Source organism: Apodemus sylvaticus, chromosome 8 (assembly GCF_947179515.1).
Source record: "Apodemus sylvaticus chromosome 8, mApoSyl1.1, whole genome shotgun sequence".
Lineage (NCBI taxonomy): Eukaryota > Metazoa > Chordata > Mammalia > Rodentia > Muridae > Apodemus > Apodemus sylvaticus.
The window spans coordinates 117,743,674-117,764,016 of NC_067479.1; the positions used below are offsets into that span (position 1 = coordinate 117,743,674).

The 20,343-nt window shown below is 40.9% G+C and overlaps 1 pseudogene; it reads left to right on the forward strand.

Moving 5' to 3' along the window:
• The first annotated feature begins 970 nt into the window (after positions 1-970).
• The window catches only part of LOC127690853 (probable E3 ubiquitin-protein ligase TRIML2), a 164,565-nt pseudogene continuing 145,192 nt past the window's right edge, over positions 971-20,343 (forward strand).

Sequence of the window (20,343 nt, forward strand, 5' to 3'; positions counted from 1 at the left end):
CTTGGAAAAAGTGCCCTCAAATGGCAAAGGTGTTAGTCCTGGGTGAAGCAGGTGACTAGAAGAGATAGGGTTCTGATCCCCTCTCCAAACCGAGGGTAAATCTGAGAGTGGAAGAGAAACCCACTCAATTCTTGGTGGATATGGGGCTGAACATTTGGTCCTCCAGTTGATGGTTCTATTTCCAAGAAAAGATCCTGGGTCCAATAAGCCACTAGCATCAAAATGTATTCATGGATTACCCGAAGAACAGTGGACCTAGAGATGAGATTGGTAGCCCATTCATTAAGGGTTGCTGCAGACTGTACCTACCCTCTGTTGGAGTGAGACATACTCTCCAAAACAGGGGCCTAGATGCACTTCCTGCCTGAAGGACCACAGCTAACTGGCCCAAAAGAGAATCTGACCCCTGCTACAGGAGCCTATCCTAGTTATGGGCATCCACTTTTAAATGCGACTGGAGTAAGCGATGGCTTCACTTAGAATACTCAGATTGCTAGGTACCCTACCAACTATTACCAAGAAAGGACAAGGCACACACAAAAAGGGAGAACCGTATTTCCCAGAAAGTAAACAAAAGACTTTCTAGGCCAAATGCACAGATGGATTCATTTAGGAGACAAAAAGCTTGTCTATGCAGTTAAGGGACCTAAAATATATATTTATAAGACTCACATTTTGGGCCAGAGAGATAGTAAACCAGTGTAAGATATTCCAGCAAGTGAATGCTTATGCAACCAAGAGGAAACAAGGCAAAAGATCTATGGGAGAACAGCCTAGAGGATGTTGAGAGATTTTATAAAAGTTAAGACAGGAAAATATGGTTACAAATACCTTCTAGCATTGTAGGTGTTTTCTCTGGATGGGAAGAGACATTACCCACCAAGCAGGAAACAGCTACCATGATAGATTAAGAAGATATTAGAAGGAAATTTCCCAAGTTTCTGAATGCCCCCAGTAATTAGATTGGACAATGGTCCTGCTCTTGTCTCTTAAGGTAAGTCAAGGATTGATGGAGATATTGGGGACTAATTAAAAGCATTATTGGGTGTACTGTCCCCAGAGCAATCTTATGATTGCTATGAGAAATCTTAACTAAATTGACCTTGGAGACTGACTCAGGCTGGGTGGTGGCCCTCCCCTTGTTCCTGTTCTGAGCACAGAATAGCCCCTGACATTTTAACCTGACCCCTTTAGAGATCCTCTTTGGTACCTCAACACATTTGTTGTTCACTGGGCTCTCCCAGAAGGTATCCCATAACATGATATTTGGCCCAAACTGTCTGCCTTAAATGCTCTAGGGATGCCAGAGACTTCTCACTGCTTCCAGACAGGGACAGTCATCAGAACCCTGATGGACAGGAACCTTCTTGGCACTGTTAGATACTCCCATAGGCTTCAAGGTGGAGAGTGTTGTGGCCTGGGTACATGCTTCCCATGTGACACCTGCAGATGCCCTTCTCTCCAGAGACCTCTCACTGGACAGTACAGAAGATAGACAATCTACTCAAGCTCAAGGTCACTCGACTTGATCATGACTGCCTGGTGGTACCCTTAGATTCTGGTTCCTTCCCCCATCCTATGAACCGTTTGCCAAGACTATTATGGCACTCACCTTCTCCCTTCTGCTGGGGTTAGAGATGGCCAGGGCAGCCGTCAGGACTTCCACTCTGGTCTTACAAGGGGAAAATTATGACAGTTTGAGGGCAGCCATTAATTTAGATATAGAAAAAGTAGAAACTTCCCTTAGTCACCTTTAAGAATCACTGACCTGTATCAGAAGTTGTATTGCAGAAAAGGAGAGTTATGTGCTGCCTTAGCTGAGGAGTGTTGCTCTTACATAGACCATTCGGGGTTGTTAACCCTGTTAAGACCCCTAATTGTTCTCCAGCTACAGTTGACTTTTGGCCCCTACATTTTGAAATGCTTAGTTGCCATTGTTAAGAAACACTTTGGTGCAGTACAGCTAATGATTTTAGAGCAGAGATACAAAGAACTAGATATAGAAGATCAGGAGTATGAGCTATCAGAATACCAGCAATTGCTTCAGAATTAAAGCATGCACAAAGAAAATAGGGGAATGAAAGGGTTAACTCAGGAACTTTGAAAAGGTCATGGAATACTTGCTCCTCCCAAAAGGGCAGGTGTTCCCCCTCCTAGAAGAGAGAGGCTAAATTATATTCCTCAGACCACAGGGAGGTCCCTGTCACTTGGGAAGGCCCAGAGTCCATTGGACACTTACCTCATTCTTTAACAACCAATTGGTTTAAAGGTAACACTGTTCTGCCAATCACATTATGCGTAATGGTGATTCCCCTGAGAGTTGTATAAAAAGCCTGCCAGGTGTTGTGGTGCATGCCTGTAATCCCAGAACTCTGGGAGGCAGAGGCAGGTGGATTTCTGAGTTTGAGGCCAGCCTGGTTTACAGAATGAGTTCCAGGACAGCCAGGGCTACACAGAGAAACCCTGTCTTGAAAAACCAAAAAAAGAAAAAAAAGCCCGATGTGCAGGCTGTGGGGGTAATTCTCTCCCCATGTGCAGGACAACCCCAGCATCATACTGGATTAAATAAAAATCCTCTTGCTTTTTGCATTGATTCCTGTCTTTGCGTGGTCCACTCAGGGGTTCTCTCCTGTAAGGTAAGACTTCCCCGAGTCTTACAAGTTAATATGTTGATTATTTTCATGTATAACTGAAGGCATTTTTTAAAATTTGAATAAAATAATTATGTTGCTAGCAAAGTTACCACTTATTATGATGGGATGATTTGTGACAATCACAAAATAATTTTGTCTTGCAGGTTGTGTTTGGATAGTTTCCCCAGAGGCAGTTTTTGCTGTAGAATTCATGTCTAGATTATTCATTTGTGAAGTGCTCCACAAGGAGACTGCTGGAAATTGAGAAATAAGACAACAGGAGAGAAAACCAGAGTAGAGTGTGCAGGCCCAGAAAAGGGGGGTGTCTAGAGAACGGTTTTAGCTGACCCAAAGGGGAGCCCTGAGGTTCTTCCTCATAGCTGCCTCACTTTTGATGAGTCTTGCTATTTCCTACTCTCTTTGGGCATTCATGTATATTTCTTCCCTGGGGACTTGCAAATGCTGACACACCAGGAATCTTACATGCAGAATGGCTTCAGCTGCAGGAGGACTGCATCTGGACAATTGTAGCTGTTGCCTACTGTGAGCAAATGCACATGCAAAGAGGGAGTGCTATTCAAGTTGGAGGAATTGCTCAGTCTGTCAGAAGATATAACACTAGGTAGTATCTGTATTATCTGGACATTGCCGTAGCAAATTTAAGGCCATAGATCATTTTAATTTGCAAACATGGCTTTCTGAATAAACAGCCACTCCTTATCGTCTATGCTAGGACAAGTGACTTAACGAACCCAAGAGGACAGCTGTCCACCGAAAACGCGCATCTTCTCAGATACAGAAAACAGACCAGTACAGACATTCAGGACACAGATACCAGCTGGCACACACACATTCCAAAGGGGATCCCATTTACCTGTGAGTTGGTTCTCACATATGAAGTCACACTTCCTGGCCCATGCACCAAGAAAATGCACCCCCAAAAACAGAGGGTGCCCCAGCACCCCACACCTCGGAAGGCAACACCTAAATCACTCCCAAGAAATGGTCTCGATGCAATAGCATGAGGATTTCTTTATTCCAGAATTCTGGGTTTCACAGCATACACTGCGCAGGGCTAGAGGACTGTGGACTACAAGTGCCGAATTGCAACAGCTTTTATAAGTTTACAACAAAGCCCTCGAATCACAAACCAATCATTTCTTAGCATGGAGAGCCTGCGAAATGCAAGTCAATCGATTTGTAACACTCCATAGTTTTTAGGCCAATCAGTTTAAATTATCAGAGCCTGTGCTCAGTGGACCAATTAGTTTCCTATTTTCTTGAATGTCTATAGATGCATGAACTCCTGCATAGGGGTAATGGCTAAGCAGTTTACAGAAGCAAGATAAGCTTAGTCCATTTCCAGTTATCTTGTGGGGCCGAGATCACCTATTCAAGGCCTTTCTACTAGCTCCAAACAAAGGGCAGGCTCTGGAATGTGACCTGTTACCTAGTGTCTAACAAAGTGAGATAGCATTTTAAGCTTCTGACTTCTTGGAGTCATTAGAGTTTAGGCTGTATTATTTTCTATCCTTTCAATGCAAACACACGAGGTAGTTTCATATTGGAGCTCTGGGCTAACATATGTCTCACACAGGAGACAAATGGGTCGACCCTGAAGCTCAAGAGCCAGGGGTTTTTATAGGAAAAGTCGGGGGTGGGGGGTTGGCACGCTTACACAGGATTGGTTGATTCAAACATTGGTGGGAGGAATTGGCGTGCAATTGCATCAACAGGTAGTATGTGCGGATCAGCAATGTAGGAGGGCTAGCGGCTTATCTTTGTTAGCCGAGGGTCTGGTCAACATTAAACTACATCGAAGAGGCGGGGGTGGGGGACGCTAGTCCAGACGGCTCATGACTCAACATGGATTGTTTAAGCAGTTCCCTTATCTTTATGGTTGGGTAGTTCCTATAATGTCTTAACAGCCTTGAAAAAGCCAGCCTGTCTGGGCTAGCCTGGGCTTGTACTGTTCTGTTCTTTTCTCTAGGCCCACTTTCTGCCTGGATCATGGATTCTGTGAAGTTCTAACTCCCTTTCATATCCCCTCTTCTCTTTCTTAATAATCCTAATTTTAGAGTCCTAGAAATCAGTATCCCCTTGTGAGGGATGGTAATCATATTCTTCTTCTACCTTAACTATGGCTTGATACTGATGTTGCAGAGCCATAAGCTGTACTGCATTTACTCTATTTCTAACAAAAGTGAGGCCTTTTTTATTAAACAAGTACCAAAGATTAAAACCAGACATATAATAAGAATAGGTCCCACATGGGCAGTAAATAAAGTGGTCATCCATGGGGACTTGGAGTACCATGACTTGAACCATCCCTGTTGTTCTCCTCGTTCTCGCTTTCTCTTTTCAAGTCTTTCCCTTAATTTCTGCCCAGAATCTCTGACTACTCCTGTGTGGTGTGCACAAAAACAGCATTCTTCTTTTAAGGCTGCACATAGTCGAAGAGGGGCTTCCGGGCGGACAGCAGAGAGAAGTCCATGTGCTCCGGTGATTCCAGCGGGCCCCAGCAGGAGCCTTCAGGTGCCTGCTTTGGGATCTGAACAGCCTGGGCCACAGCACTCGGTCTCCAGGAAGTGCGGGAGACCTGGTGTGCACCCAGAGGCAGTCTGGGAGCTCACAGCACAGCTTGCTCCTGTGGCACAGAACTTAGGCTCCAGTCCTGAGGCCTCTGGCAGGAGCCCTCAGATCTCTCTGCTTCCAGATCCAGATCAGCCTGGGCAGCAACACCACATCTCCAGGTCCTGCAAGAGGCAAGAGGGGCTTCCGGGCGGCCAGCAGATAGAAGTCAGTGTGCTCGAGTGAATCCAGCAGGCCCCAGCGGGAGCCTTCAGGTGTCTGCTTCGGGATCTGAACAGCCTGGGCAACAGCACCCTGTCTCCAGGCAGTGCAGGAGGTAAGCTGTGCGCCTTTGCTTTACAGAAACTTTGTAATTTTATGAGGTCCCATTTGTCAATTCTTGATCTTAGAGCATACGCTATTGGTGTTCTGTTCAGGAACTTTCCCCCTATACCGATGTCCTCAAGGGTCTTCCCCAGTTTCTTTTTTATTAGCTTCAGAGTGTCTGGCTTTATGTGGAGGTCCTTGATCCATTTGGATTTGAGCTTAGTACAAGGAGACAAGGATGGATCAATTCGCATTCTTCTGCATGCTGACCTCCAGTTGAACCAGCACCATTTGTTGAAAAGGCTATCTTTTTTCCATTGGATGTTTTCAGCCTCTTTGTCGAGGATCAAGTGGCCATAGGTGTGTGGGTTCATTTCTGGATCTTCAATCCTGTTCCATTGATCCTCCTGCCTGTCACTGAACCAATACCATGCAGTTTTTAACACTATTGCTCTGTAGTATTGCTTGAGGTCAGGGATACTGATTCCCCCAGACTTTCTTTTGTTGCTGAGAATAGTTTTAGCTATCCTGGGTTTTTTGTTGTTCCAGATGAATTTGATAATTGCTCTTTCTAACTCTGTGAAGAATTGAGTTGGGATTTTGATGGGTATTGCATTGAATCTGTATATTGCTTTTGGCAAAATGGCCATTTTAACTATATTGATTCTACCGATCCATGAGCATGGGAGGTTTTCCCATTTTTTGAGGTCTTCTTCCATTTCCTTCTTCAGAGTCTTGAAGTTCTTGTCATACAGATCTTTCACATGTTTGGTAAGAGTCACCCCAAGATACTTTATACTGTTTGTGGCTATTGTGAAGGGGGTCATTTCCCTAATTTCTTTCTCAGCCTGCTTATCCTTTGAGTATAGGAAGGCCACTGATTTGCTTGTGTTGATTTTATAATCTGCCACTTTGCTGAAGTTGTTTATCAGCTGTAGGAGCTCTCTAGTGGAGTTCTTTGGGTCACTTAGGTAGACTATCATGTCGTCTGCAAATAATGATAGTTTGACTTCTTCCTTTCCAATTTGTATCCCTTTGACCTCCTAATATTGTCGAATTGCCCGAGCTAGTACCTCAAGTACAATATTGAAAAGATAAGGAGAAAGGGGGCAGCCTTGTCTGGTCCTTGATTTCAGTGGGATTGCTTCAAGTTTCTCTCCATTTAGTTTGATGCTCGCTACTGGTTTGCTGTATATTGCTTTTACTATGTTTAGGTATGGGCCTTGAATTCCTGTTCTCTCCAAGACTTTAAGCATGAAAGGATGCTGAATTTTGTCAAATGCTTTTTCAGCATCCAATGAAATGACCATGTGGTTTTGTTCTTTGAGTTTGTTTATGAAGTGGATTGTATTGATGGATTTCCGTATATTGAACCAATCCTGCATTCCCGGGATAAAGCCTACTTGATCATGGTGGATGACCATTTTGATGTGTTCTTGGATTCGGTTGGCAAGAATTTTATTGAGTATTTTTGCATCGATTTTCATAAGGGAAATTGGTCTGAAGTTCTCTTTCTTTGTTGGATCTTTGTGTGGCTTTGGTATCAGCGTAATTGTGGCTTCATAGAAGGAATTGGGTAGTGTTCCTTCTGTTTCTATTTTGTGGAATAGTTTGAAGAGTATTGGTGTTAACTCTTCTTTGAAGGTCTGATAGAATTCTGCACTGAAACCATCTGGTCCTGTGCTTTTTTTGGTTGGAAGACTTTCTATGACTCCTTCTATTTCTTTAGGCATTATGAGACTGTTTAGATGGTCTAGTTGGTCCTGATTTAATTTTGGTATTTGGTATATGTCAAGGAAATTGTCCATTTCCTCCAGATTCTCCAGTTGTGTTGAGTACAGTCTCTTGTAGTAGGATCTGATGATTTTTTGGATTTCCTCAGTTTCCGTTGTTATATCTCCCTTTTCATTTCTAAGTCTGTTAATTTGGATACTTTCTCTGTGCCCTTTGGTCAGTCTGGCTAAGGGTTTATCTATCTTGTTGATTTTCTCAAAGAACCAGCTCCTGGTTTTGTTGATTTTTTGTATGGTTCTCTTTGTTTCTACTTGATTGATTTCGGCCCTGAGTTTGATGATTTCCTGCCTTCTACTCCTCCTGAGTGAAAGAGCTTCTTTTTGTTCCAGGGCTTTCAGGTGTGTCATTAAGCTGGTAATGTATGCTCTCTCCATTTTCTTTTTGGAGGCACTCAGGGCTATGAGTTTTCCTCTTAGAACTGCTTTCATTGTGTCCCATAGATTTGGGTATGTTGTGTTTTCATTTTCATTGTGTTCTAAAATGTCTTTCATTTCTTTCTTTATTTCTTCCTTGTCCATAAATAAATAAATAAAAATAAATAAAAAAATAAATAAAATTATGGAAGAAAACTTCCCTAACCTAAAGAGAGAGAGAGATGCCCATGAATATACAAGATGCCTACAGAACTCCAAACAGACTGGACCAGAACAGAAATACCTCCTGTCACATAATAATCAAAACCCCAAATGTACTAAACAAAGAAAGAATATTAAAGGCAGTAAGAGAAAAAGGCCAAGTAGCATATAAAGGAAGACCTATCAGAATCACACCAGACTTCTCACCTGAGACTATGAAAACTAGATGATACTGGGCAGATCTCATGCAGACTCTAAGAGAACACAAATGCCAGCCAAAACTACTATACCCAGCAAAACTCTCAATCACCATAGATGGAGAATCTAAAATATTCCATGACAAAACCAAACTTACCCAATATCTATCCATAAACCCAGCCCTACAAAAGATAATAGGAGGAAAACAGCAATACAAGGAGGGAAACTTCACCCTGGAAAAAGAAAGATAGTAACCTTCTTTCATCAAACCCAAAAGAAGTTAACCAATCAAATTTTAAAAATAACATCAAAAATGACAGGAAGTAATAATCACTATTTCTTAATATCTCTTAACATCAATGGACTCAATGCCCCAATAAAAAGACATAGACTAACTGACTGGATACGTAAACAGGACCCTACATTTTGCTGCTTACAGGAAACACACCTCAGGGTCAAAGACAAACACTACCTTAGAGTAAAAGGCTGGAAGACAATTTTAAAAGCAAATGGTCTCAGGAAACAAGCTGGAGTAGCCATTCTAATATCAGATAAAATTGACTTTCAACCCCAAGTCATCAAAAGAGACTCTGAGGGACACTTCTTGCTGGTCAAAGGAAAAATACAACAAGAAGAATGCTCAATCCTGAACATTTATGCTCCAAATGCAAGGGCACCCACATTCATAAAAGAAACTTTATTAAAGCTCAAAGCACACATTGCATCTAACATAATAATTGTGGGTGACTTCAACACTGCACTTTCCTCAATGGACCAATCAGGAAAACAGAAACTGAACAGGAACACAGTGAAACTAATTGAAGCTTTGGACCAATTAGATTTAATATATATATATATATATATATATATATATATATATATATATATATATATATATATAAAACATTCTATCCTAAAGCAAAAGAATATACCTTTTTCTCAGCACCTTATGGTATCTTCCCCAAAATCGACCATATAATTGGTCACAAGACAGACCTCAACAAATATAAGAAGAAAGAACTAATCCCATGCCTCCTATCAGATTACTATGGAGTAAAAGTGGTCTTCAATAGCATCAAAAACAACAGAAAACCCACATACACATGGAAACTGAACAGTATTCTACTCAATGATACCTTGGCCAAGGAAGAAATAAAGAAAGAAATTAAAGACTTTTTAGAACTTAATGAAAAGGAAGACACAACATACCCAAATCTATGGGACACAATGAAAGCATTGCTAAGAGGAAAACTCATAGCCCTGAGGGCCTCCAAAAAGAAAATGGAGAGAGCATACACTAGCAGCTTAATGACACACCTGAAAGCCCTGGAACAAAACGAAGCTATTTCACCCAGGAGGAGTCGAAGGTAGGAAATCATCAAACTCAGGACTGAAATCAATCAAGTAGAAACAAAGAGAACCATACAAAGAATCAACAAAACCAGGAGCTGGTTCTTTGAGAAAATCAACAAGATAGATAAACCCTTAGCCAGACTAACCAAAGGGCACAGAGAGAGTATCCAGATTAACAAACTTGGAAATGAAAAGGGAGATATAACAACAGAAACTGAGGAAATTCAAAAAAATCACTAGATCCTGCAACAAAAGTCTATACTCAACACAACTGAGAAAATGGACAGTTTCCAAGACAGATATCCAACACCAAAACTAAATCAGGATCAAATAGATCATCTAAACAGTCCCATAACACCCGAAGAAATAAAAAGTGTTATAGAAAGTCTCCCAACTAAAAAAAGCACGGGACCAGATGGCTTCAGTGCAGAATTCTATCAGACCTTCATAGAAGACCTAACACCAATACTCTTCAAATTATTCCACAAAATAGAAACAGAAGGAACTCTACCCAACTGGTTCTATGAAGCCACAATTACGCTGATACCAAAACCACACAAAGATCCAATAAAGAAAGAGAACTTCAGGTCAATTTCCCTTATGAATATTGATGCAAAAATACTTAATAAAATTCTTGCCCACCGAATCCAAGAACACATCAAAATGATCATCCACCATTATCAAGTAGGCTTCATCCCAGGGATGCAGGGATGGTTCAATATAAGGAAATCCATCAATGCTATCCACTACATAAACAAACTCAAAGAAAAAAACCATATGATCATCTCATCAGATACAGAAAAACATTTGACAAAATTCAGCATCCTTTCATGCTAAAAGTCTTGGAAACAACAGGAATTCAAGCACATACCTAAACATCGTTAAAGCGATATACAGCAAACCGGTAGCCAACATCAAACAAAATGGAGAGAAACTTGAAGCAATCCCATTGAAATCCGGGACTAGACAAGGCTGTCCTCTCTCTCCGTATTTTTTCAATATCGTACTTGAAGTTCTAGCTAGAGCAATTAGACAACATAAAGAGGTCAAGGGGATACAAATTTAAAAGCAAGAAATCAAATTATCACTATTTGCAGATGACATGATAGTCTACTTAAGTGACCTGAAAACTCCACCAGAGAACACCTACAGCTGATAAACAACTTCAGCAAAGTGACTGGTTATAAAATCAATCAAGCAAATCAGTTGCCTTCCTATACTCAAAGGATAAGCAGGGTGAGGAAGAAGTTAGGGAAATGACCCCCTTCACAATAGCCACAAACAATATAAAGTATCTTGGTGTGACTCTAACCAAACAAGTGAAAGATCTATACTACAAGAACTTCTGGTCTCTGAAGAAGGAAATCGAAGAAGACCTCAGAAAATGGAAAAATCTGCCATGCTCGTGGATTGGCAGGATTAATATAGTTAAAATGGCCATCTTGCCAAAAGCGATCTATAGATTCAATGCAATCCCCATCAAAATCCCAACTCAGTTCTTCACAGAGCTAGAAAGAGCAATCATCAAATTCATCTGGAATAACAAAAAACCCAGGATAGCTAAAAGTCTTCTCAACAAACAAAGAACTTCTGGTGGAATCAGTATCCCTGACTTCAAGCAATATTACAGAGCAATAGTGTTTAAATCTGTATGGTAATGGCGCAGTGACTGACAAGTGAACCAATGGAATAGAATTGAAGATCCAGAAATGAATCCACACACCTTTGGTCACTTGATCTTTGACAAAGGAGCCAAAACATCCAGTGGAAAAGAGATAGCCTTTTCAACAAATGGTGCTGGTTCAATTCAAGGTCTGCATGCAGAAGAATGCAAATTGATCCATTCTTATCTCCATGTACTAAACTTCACTCCAAGTGGATCAAGGACCTCCATGTAAAACCAGACACACTGAAACTAATAGAAAAGAAACTGGGGAAAACCCTTGAGGACATGGGCACAGGGGAAAATTTCCTGAACAGATCACCAATAGCTTATGCTCTAAGATCAAGAATTGACAAATGGGACCTCGTAAAATTACAAAGTTTTTCTAAGGCAAAGGACACTGTTAAAAGGACAAAATGGCAACCATCAAATTGGGAAAGGATATCCACCAACCCTACATCTGATAGAGGGCTAATATCCAATATATACAAAGAACTCAAGAAGTTAGACCCCAGGGAACCAAATAACCCTATTAAAAAATGGGGTACAGATCTAAACAAAGAATTTTCACCTGAAGAAATTCGGATGGCCGAGAGGCACCTTAAGAAGTGCTCAACTTCATTAGTCATTAGGGAACTGCAAATCAAAACAACCCTGAGATTTCACCTCACACCAGTCGGCTAAGGTCAAAAACTCAGGAGACAGCAAGTTTTGGTGAGGATGTGGAGAAAGAGGAACACTCCTCCACTGCTGGTGGGGCTGTAAGATTGTACAACCACTTTGGAAATCAGTCTGGCAGTTCCTCAGAAAACTGGACATGACACTTCCGGAGGACCCTGCTATACCTCTCCTGGGCATATACCCAAAGGATTCCCTGGCATGCAATAAAGGCACATGCTCCATTATGTTCATAGCAGCCTTATTTATAATAGCCCGAAACTGGAAGGAACCCCGATGCCCCTCAAAGGAGGTATGGATACAGAAAATGTGGTATATTTACACAATGGAATACTACTCAGCAATTACAAACAATGAATTCACAAAATTTTTAGGCAATGGTTTGATCTGGAAAATATCATCCTATGTGAGGTAACCCAGTCACAAAAGAATATGCATGGAATGCAATCTCTGATAAGTGGCTATTAATTAGCCCAGAAGCTCTGAACACCCAAGGCACAAATCGCATAACAAAGGACTTCCATGAAGAAATATGGAGAGGGTCCTGATCCTGGAAAATTGATCTAGCATTGGAGGGGAATAGAAGGACAGAGAAAAAGGAGGGAGGTGATTTGAGAATGGATGGAGAGAAGAAGTTTTATGGGACATATGGGGAGGGGGGATCCAGGAAAGGGGAAATCATTTGGAATTTAAACAAAGAATATAGAAAATAAAAATATTAAAAAAAAAAAAAGAAATGGGGCCAGTGAATGGGTTTTCAGTTCTGCTGGAAAGTAGAAGCACCGAGCCATTTTATTAACACCTCGACCCCTTCACTAGTGCACTGAACTCAGAATGCCTTTGTGGAAAGAGGGACTGGAAGACAGGACCTTCTAACGGGAGGCAACACTCAAGATGTTGCTACTATCTGCTAAGGTTGGGGGCTTGGAGACAACAGGATGTGAAGGAGAAAAGGATCAGGCAAAGAATAAAATGTATCTTGAGATTATTACTCAGAGGAGAGGACTGGCTCTTCTACCAATATTCCCTTTGTCTCCACAGGCTTTTCTGTTAGGGAGGAAACATTTTGGAATTATTTGCTTCCTTGTTTTGTGGAATCCAGCAAGAATTTGTCAGGATCTAATTGCTGGGACCTGGTTCTAAATATAAACTGAAATATATATACATTTGGATGAATGATAATCCTAAGACTGAAATCTGAATTAGTGAGCATGCAGCTTTTATAGATGAATCCTACATGAGATTTATAGACAGAATCTGGTCTTCATAATCTACATACTTTTGTTGGCAAGAACTTTATCTGGCTATCTTTTTTAATTTTATCAACCTGACACAACTTAGACACCGATGGGAAGAGAGAACTTTAACTGAATTGGCTTTTCCAAATTGGCCTCTCTTGTCTGTTGGCGGGGCATTTTCTTGATTATTGAGTGATACAGGAGAAGGAGAGCACAACCCACTTTGGATGCAGGCTCTATAAAAAATGCCAGCTGACTGAGCCAGAGGAAGCATGTCAGTCATCAATGTGTTCCCATGGTGTCTGTTCTAGATTCTAGGCTCCTGTGTTGAGTTCATGCTTTCTTTGATGATGTTCTGTAACCTGTAAGTTGTAACAAATTCCTCTTCAAGTCCCTTTTTCTTTTTTGTGATAACAGAAAGTAATCTAAGACAGACATTGGTACCAGGAATAGGGTCTGGCTATTTCTTTTTTTTTTTATTCGATATAATTTATTTACATTTCAAATGATTTCCCCTTTTCTAGCCCCCCCCACTCCCCGATAGTCCCATAAGCCCCCTTCTCTTCCCCTGTCCTCCCTCCCACCCCTTCCCACTTCCCAGTTCTGGTTTTGCCGAATACTGTTTCACTGAGTCTTTCCAGAACCAGGGGCCACTCCTCCTTTCTTCTTGTATCTCATTTGATGTGTGGATTATGTTTTGGGTATTCCAGTTTTCTAGGTTAATAACCACTTATTAGTGAGTGCATACCATGATTCACCTTTTGAGTCTGGGTTACCTCACTTAGTATGATGTTCTCTAGCTCCATCCATTTGCCTAAGAATTTCATGAATTCATTGTTTCTAATGGCTGAATAGTACTCCATTGTGTAGATATACCACATTTTTTGCCTCCACTCTTCTGTTGAGGGATACCTGGGTTCTTTCCAGCAACTGGCAATTATAAATAGGGCTGCTATGAACATAGTAGAGCATGTATCCTTATTACATGGTGGGGAGTCCTCTGGATATATGCCCAGGAGTGGTATAGCAGGATCTTCTGGAAGTGAGGTGCCCAGTTTTCGGAGGAACCGCCAGACTGATTTCCAGAGTGGTTGTACCAATTTGCAACCCCACCAGCAGTGGAGGAGTGTTCCTCTTTCTCCACACCCTCTCCAACACCTGCTGTCTCCTGAATTTTTAATCTTAGCCATTCTGACTGGTGTAAGATGAAATCTTAGGGTTGTTTTTATTTGCATTTCCCTAATGACTAATGAAGTTGAGCATTTTTTAAGATGCTTCTCCGCCATCCGAAGTTCTTCAGGTGAGAATTCTTTGTTTAACTCTGTACCCCATTTTTTAATAGGGTTGTTTGGTTTTCTGGAGTCTAACTTCTTGAGTTCTTTATATATATTGGATATTAGCCCTCTATCTGATGTAGGGTTGGTGAAGATCTTTTCCCAATTTGTTGGTTGCCGATCTGTCCTCTTGATGGTGTCCTTTGCCTTACAGAAACTCTGTAACCTTATGAGGTCCCATTTGTCAATTCTTGCTCTTAGAGCATACGCTATTGGTGTTCTGTTCAGAAACTTTCTCCCTGTACCGATGTCCTCAAGGGTCTTCCCCAGTTTCTTTTCTATTAGCTTCAGAGTGTCTGGCTTTATGTGGAGGTCCTTGATCCATTTGGATTTGAGCTTAGTACAAGGAGACAAGGATGGATCAATTCGCATTCTTCTGCATGCTGACCTCCAGTTGAACCAGCACCATTTGTTGAAAAGGCTATCTTTTTTCCATTGGATGTTTTCAGCCTCTTTGTCGTGGATCAAGTGGCCATAGGTGTGTGGGTTCATTTCTGGATCTTCAATCCTGTTCCATTGATCCTCCTGCCTGTCACTGTACCAATACCATGCAGTTTTTAACATTATTGCTCTGTAGTATTGCTTGAGGTCAGGGATACTGATTCCCCCAGATTTCCTTTTGTTGCTGAGAATAGTTTTAGCTATCCTGGGTTTTTTGTTGTTCCAGATGAATTTGATAATTGCTCTTTCTAACTCTGTGAAGAATTGAGTTGGGATTTTGATGGGTATTGCATTGAATCTGTATAGTGCTTTAGGCAAAATGGCCATTTTAACTATATTGATTCTACCGATCCATGAGCATGGGAGGTTTTCCCATTTTTTGAGGTCTTCTTCCATTTCCTTCTTCAGAGTCTTGAAGTTCTTGTCATACAGATCTTTCACATGTTTGGTAAGAGTCACCCCAAGATACTTTATACTGTTTGTGGCTATTGTGAAGGGGGTCATTTCCCTAATTTCTTTCTCAGCCTGCTTATCCTTTGAGTATAGGAAGGCCACTGATTTGCTGGAGTTGATTTTATAACCTGCCACTTTGCTGAAGTTGTTTATCAGCTGTAGGAGCTCTCTAGTGGAGTTCTTTGGGTCACTTAGGTAGACGATCATGTCGTCTGCAAATAATGATAGTTTGACTTCATCCTTTCCAATTTGTATCCCTTTGACCTCCTTATATTGTCGAATTGCCCGAGCTAGTACCTCAAGTACAATATTGAAAAGATAAGGAGAAAGGGGGCAGCCTTGTCTGGTCCCTGATTTCAGTGGGATTGCTTCAAGTTTCTCTCCATTTAGTTTGATGCTGGCTACTGGTTTGCTGTATATTGCTTTTACTATGTTTAGGTATGGGCCTTGAATTCCTGTTCTCTCCAAGACTTTAAGCATGAAGGGATGCTGAATTTTGTCAAATGCTTTTTCAGCATCCAATAAAATGACCATGTGGTTTTGTTCTTTGAGTTTGTTTATGAAGTGGATTGTATTGATGGATTTCCGTATATTGAACCAACCCTGCATTCCCGGGATGAAGCCTACTTGATCATGGTGGATGATTGTTTTGATGTGTTCTTGGATTCGGTTGGCAAGAATTTTATTGAGTATTTTTGCATCGATTTTCATAAGGGAAATTGGTCTGAAGTTCTCTTTCTTTGTTGGATCTTTGTGTGGCTTTGGTATCAGCGTAATTGTGGCTTCGTAGAAGGAATTGGGTAGTGTTCCTTCTGTTTCTATTTTGTGGAATAGTTTGAAGAGTATTGGTGTTAACTCTTCTTTGAAGGTCTGGTAGAATTCTGCACTGAAGCCATCTATCTGGTCCTGTGCTTTTTTTGGTTGGAAGACTTTCTATGACTCCTTCTATTTCTTTAGGCATTATGAGACTGTTTAGATGGTCTAGTTGGTCCTGATTTAATTTTGGTATTTGGTATCTGTCAAGGAAATTGTCCATTTCCTCCAGATTCTCCAGTTGTGTTGAGTACAGTCTCTTGTAGTAGGATCTGATGATTTTTTGGATTTCCTCAGTTTCCGTTGTTATATCTCCCTTTTCATTTCTAAGTTTGTTAATTTGGATACTTTCTCTGTGCCCTTTGGTCAGTCTGGCTAAGGGTTTATCTATCTTGTTGATTTTCTCAAAGAACCAGCTCCTGGTTTTGTTGATTTTTTGTATGGTTCTCTTTGTTTCTACTTGATTGATTTCGGCCCTGAGTTTGATGATTTCCTGCCTTCTACTCCTCCTGGGCGAAATAGCTTCTTTTTGTTCTAGGGCTTTCAGGTGTGTCATTAAGCTGGTAATGTATGCTCTCTCCATTTTCTTTTTGGAGGCACTCAGGGCTATGAGTTTTCCTCTTAGCACTGCTTTCATTGTGTCCCATAGATTTTGGTATGTTGTGTTTTCATTTTCATTATGTTCTAAAAAGTCTTTAATTTCTTTCTTTATTTCTTCCTTGACCAAGGTATCATTGAGTAGAGTATTGTTCAGTTTCCACGTGTATGTGGGTTTTCTGTTGTTTCTGTTGCTATTGAAGACCACTTTTACTCCATAGTGATCAGATAGGAGGCATGGGATTAGTTCTTTCTTCTTATATTTGTTGAGGTCTGTCTTGTGACCAATTATATGGTCGATTTTGGAGAAGGTACCATGAGGTGCTGAGAAAAAGGTATATTCTTTTGTTTTAGGATAGAATGTTCTATATATATCTGTTAAATCTAATTGGTCCAAAGCTTCAATTAGTTTCATTGTGTCCCTGTTTAGTTTCTGTTTTCCTGATCGGTCCATTGAGGAAAGTGCAGTGTTGAAGTCACCCACAATTATTGTGTTAGGTGCAATGTGTGCTTTTAGTTTTAATAAAGTTTCTTTTATGAAAGAGGGTGCCCTTGCATTTGGGGCATAGATGTTCAGGATTGACAGTTCTTCTTTTTGTATTTTTCCTTTGACCAGCAAGAAGTGTCCCTCAGGGTCCCTTTTGATGACTTTGGGTTGAAAGTCAATTTTATCTGATATTAAAATGGCTACTCCAGCTTGTTTCCTGAGACCATTTGCTTGTAAAATTGTCTTCCAGCCTTTTACTCTGAGGTAGTGTTTGTCTTTGACCCTGGGGTGTGTTTCCTGTAAGCAGCAAAATGTAGGGTCCTGTTTACGTATCCAGTCAGTTAGTCTGTGTCTTTTTATTGGGGCATTAAGTCCATTGATGTTAAGAGATATTAAGGAATAATGATTGTTACTTCCTATCATTTTTGACGTTATTTTTTAAATTTGAATGCTTAACTTCTTTTGGGTTTGATGAAAGGTTACTATCTTGCTTTTTCCAGGGTGAAGTTTCCCTCCTTGTATTGGTGTTGTCCTCCTATTATCCTTTTTAGGGCCGGGTTTGTGGATAGATATTGGGTAAACTTGGTTTTGTCATGAAATATCTTAGTTTCTCCATCTATGGTGATTGAGAGTTTTGCTGGATATAGTAGTTTTGGTTGGCATTTGTGTTCTCTTAGAGTCTGCATGAGATCTGCCCAGGACCTTCTAGCCTTCATAGTCTCAGGTGAAAAGTCTGCTGTGATTCTGATAGGTCTTCCTTTATATGTTACTTGGCCTTTTTCTCTTACTGCCTTTAGTATTCTTTCTTTGTTTAGAACATTTGGTGTTTTGATTATTATGTGACGGGAAGTATTTCTGTTCTGGTCCAGTCTGTTTGGAGTTCTGTAGGCTTCTTGTATATTCATGGGCATCTCTCTCTTTAGGTTAGGGAAGTTTTCTTCCATAATTTTATTGACGATATTTGCTGGCCCTTTAAGTTGTAAATCTTCACTCTCATCTATGCCTATAATCCTTAGGTTTGGTCTTCTCATTGTGTCCTGGATTTCCTGGATATTTTGGGTTACAAGCTTTTTGCATTTTGCATTTTCTTTAACTGTTGAGTCCATGGTTTCTATGGAATCTTCAGCATCTGAGATTCTTTCTTCTATCTCTTGTATTCTGTTGTTGATATTTGCATCTCTGTCCCCCGATTTCTTCCCAAGGCTTTCTATCTCCAAAGTTGTCTCCCTTTGAGTTTTCTTAGTTGTTTCTACTTCTGATTTTAGATCCTGGATGGTTTTGCTTAGCTCCTTCACTTGCATGTTTGTGTTTTCCTGTAATTCTTTAAGAGATTTTTGTGTTTCCTTTTTCATGACCTCAGCCTGTTGACCAAAGTTCTCCTGTATTTCTTTAAGAGATTTTTGTGTTTCATCTTTCATGACCTCAGCCTGTTGACCAATGTTCTCCTGTATTTCTTTAAGTGTTTTTTGCATTTCCTCCTTGTTGGCTTTTGTATTCTCCAGGATTTCTTTCAATGATTTTTGTGTTTCCCTTGCAAGGGCTTCTAACTTTTGATCCATTTTCTCCTGAATTTCTTTAAGTATGTCCTTCATGTGTTCCTGTACCAGCATCATGACCAGTGATTTTAAATCCAAATCTTGTTTTACTGGTGTGATGGGGTATCCAGGACATGTTGGTAGAGGAGAATTGGGTTCAGATGTTGCCATATTGCCTTGATTTCTGTTAGTGACGTTCCTGCGTTTGCCTTTTGCCATCTAGTTCTCACTGGTGTTAGTTTGTCTTGTCAGTGCTGAACTCACCAGTGCAAGCTGCCCCTTCCCAGTTGGCCTCTGGTGCACAGCTTACCTCCTGCACTGCTTGTAGACAGGGTGCTGCTGCCCAGGCTGTTCAGATCCCAAAGCAGGCACCCGAAGGCTCCCACTGGGGCCCGCTGGATTCACTGGAGCACACTGACTTCTCCCAGCTGGCCTCCCGGAAGCCCAGCTAGCCACTTGCAGGACTTGGAGATGTGGTGCTGCCGCCCAGGCTGATCTGGATCCGGAAGCGGAGGGAGTAGAGCTGAGGGCTTCTGCCTGAGGCCTTGCCCCAGATTGTGTCTGTGGAGCAGATGGAGCCCGTGTGCACCCCCAGGGAGTGCCGATGGTGTATGCTGCTGCGATCTCCCCTGTGTTCCGCTCACTCCGCTGGGCAGGTCTGGCTATTTCTTATAGGGGAATTGTGGAAGTGTTTTGAAATTTGAACTGGAAAAGCTAGAGGATGGGAATTCTGAGAGAAATTCAGATGTTGGTAGTTTAGCTCATGAAGTTTTAGAGAGAAATTTAAGAGTTCTCCAAAGGCTCTATAATGATTGCTTATGTGTACCTTTAAATTATGAGTCTGTGGAAGTGAAATTATTACCTTATAGGGACACTTGATACTAAATATTCAAGAATGAAAAATCATCTCTAATAAACAAATAAGCAAACAAACAGTTAAATAAATAAATAAATAGACAAACAAATATATAAATAGCATTATTGAGGTAAAATCCTTTGAAACATATTTTCTCAGGTTTGACATGCAAAAGCTATGGTCCAGGGAAGCCAAAGATGGATGTCAAACTCATAGCCAAAGTTGATAATGGTGCTGACTTTAAAGACATAAGACATAAAATATAAGAGATGCAAGGTTGGGGAGGGTTCATGGGGAGTAGCTAAGGCCTGGCCGTATATAGCATGTTTGGAGACACTGAGGAGAGGCCAGGAGTGGCCATTGATGAGGTGTAGCCTCAGTTTCAGTAGAGACCCCAGAATTTTGGAGCACGCCAAGTCCATGGGACATGCAGAAAGTTCAGTGGCAGGTGTGGAGTGGAGACAGGGTTAGGCATTAGATAAGCTATGTGTGCTTTGGATGGCAGAACTAGAGACGTTGGACTCCACAAATGCTTTGTTGCTCATTGGATTATGCCTTGAGTAGTAAGGACTTTGGTTTTGTCTAAATGGTATTGCTTTATTGTTTTGTTCTTTCCTCTTGGATTAAGAACATATATAACTTGACTTTAATTTTTATTGGAATATGCAATTTAGAGACTGTGGACTTTAAAGAGATATTGATGTTTTAAAATATTGCAAATTTTAATGAGAATAGGATTTTTCAAACTTGAACTGTATTTTATATGTTGATTTTAACATGGGCTCTTTTAGATATGC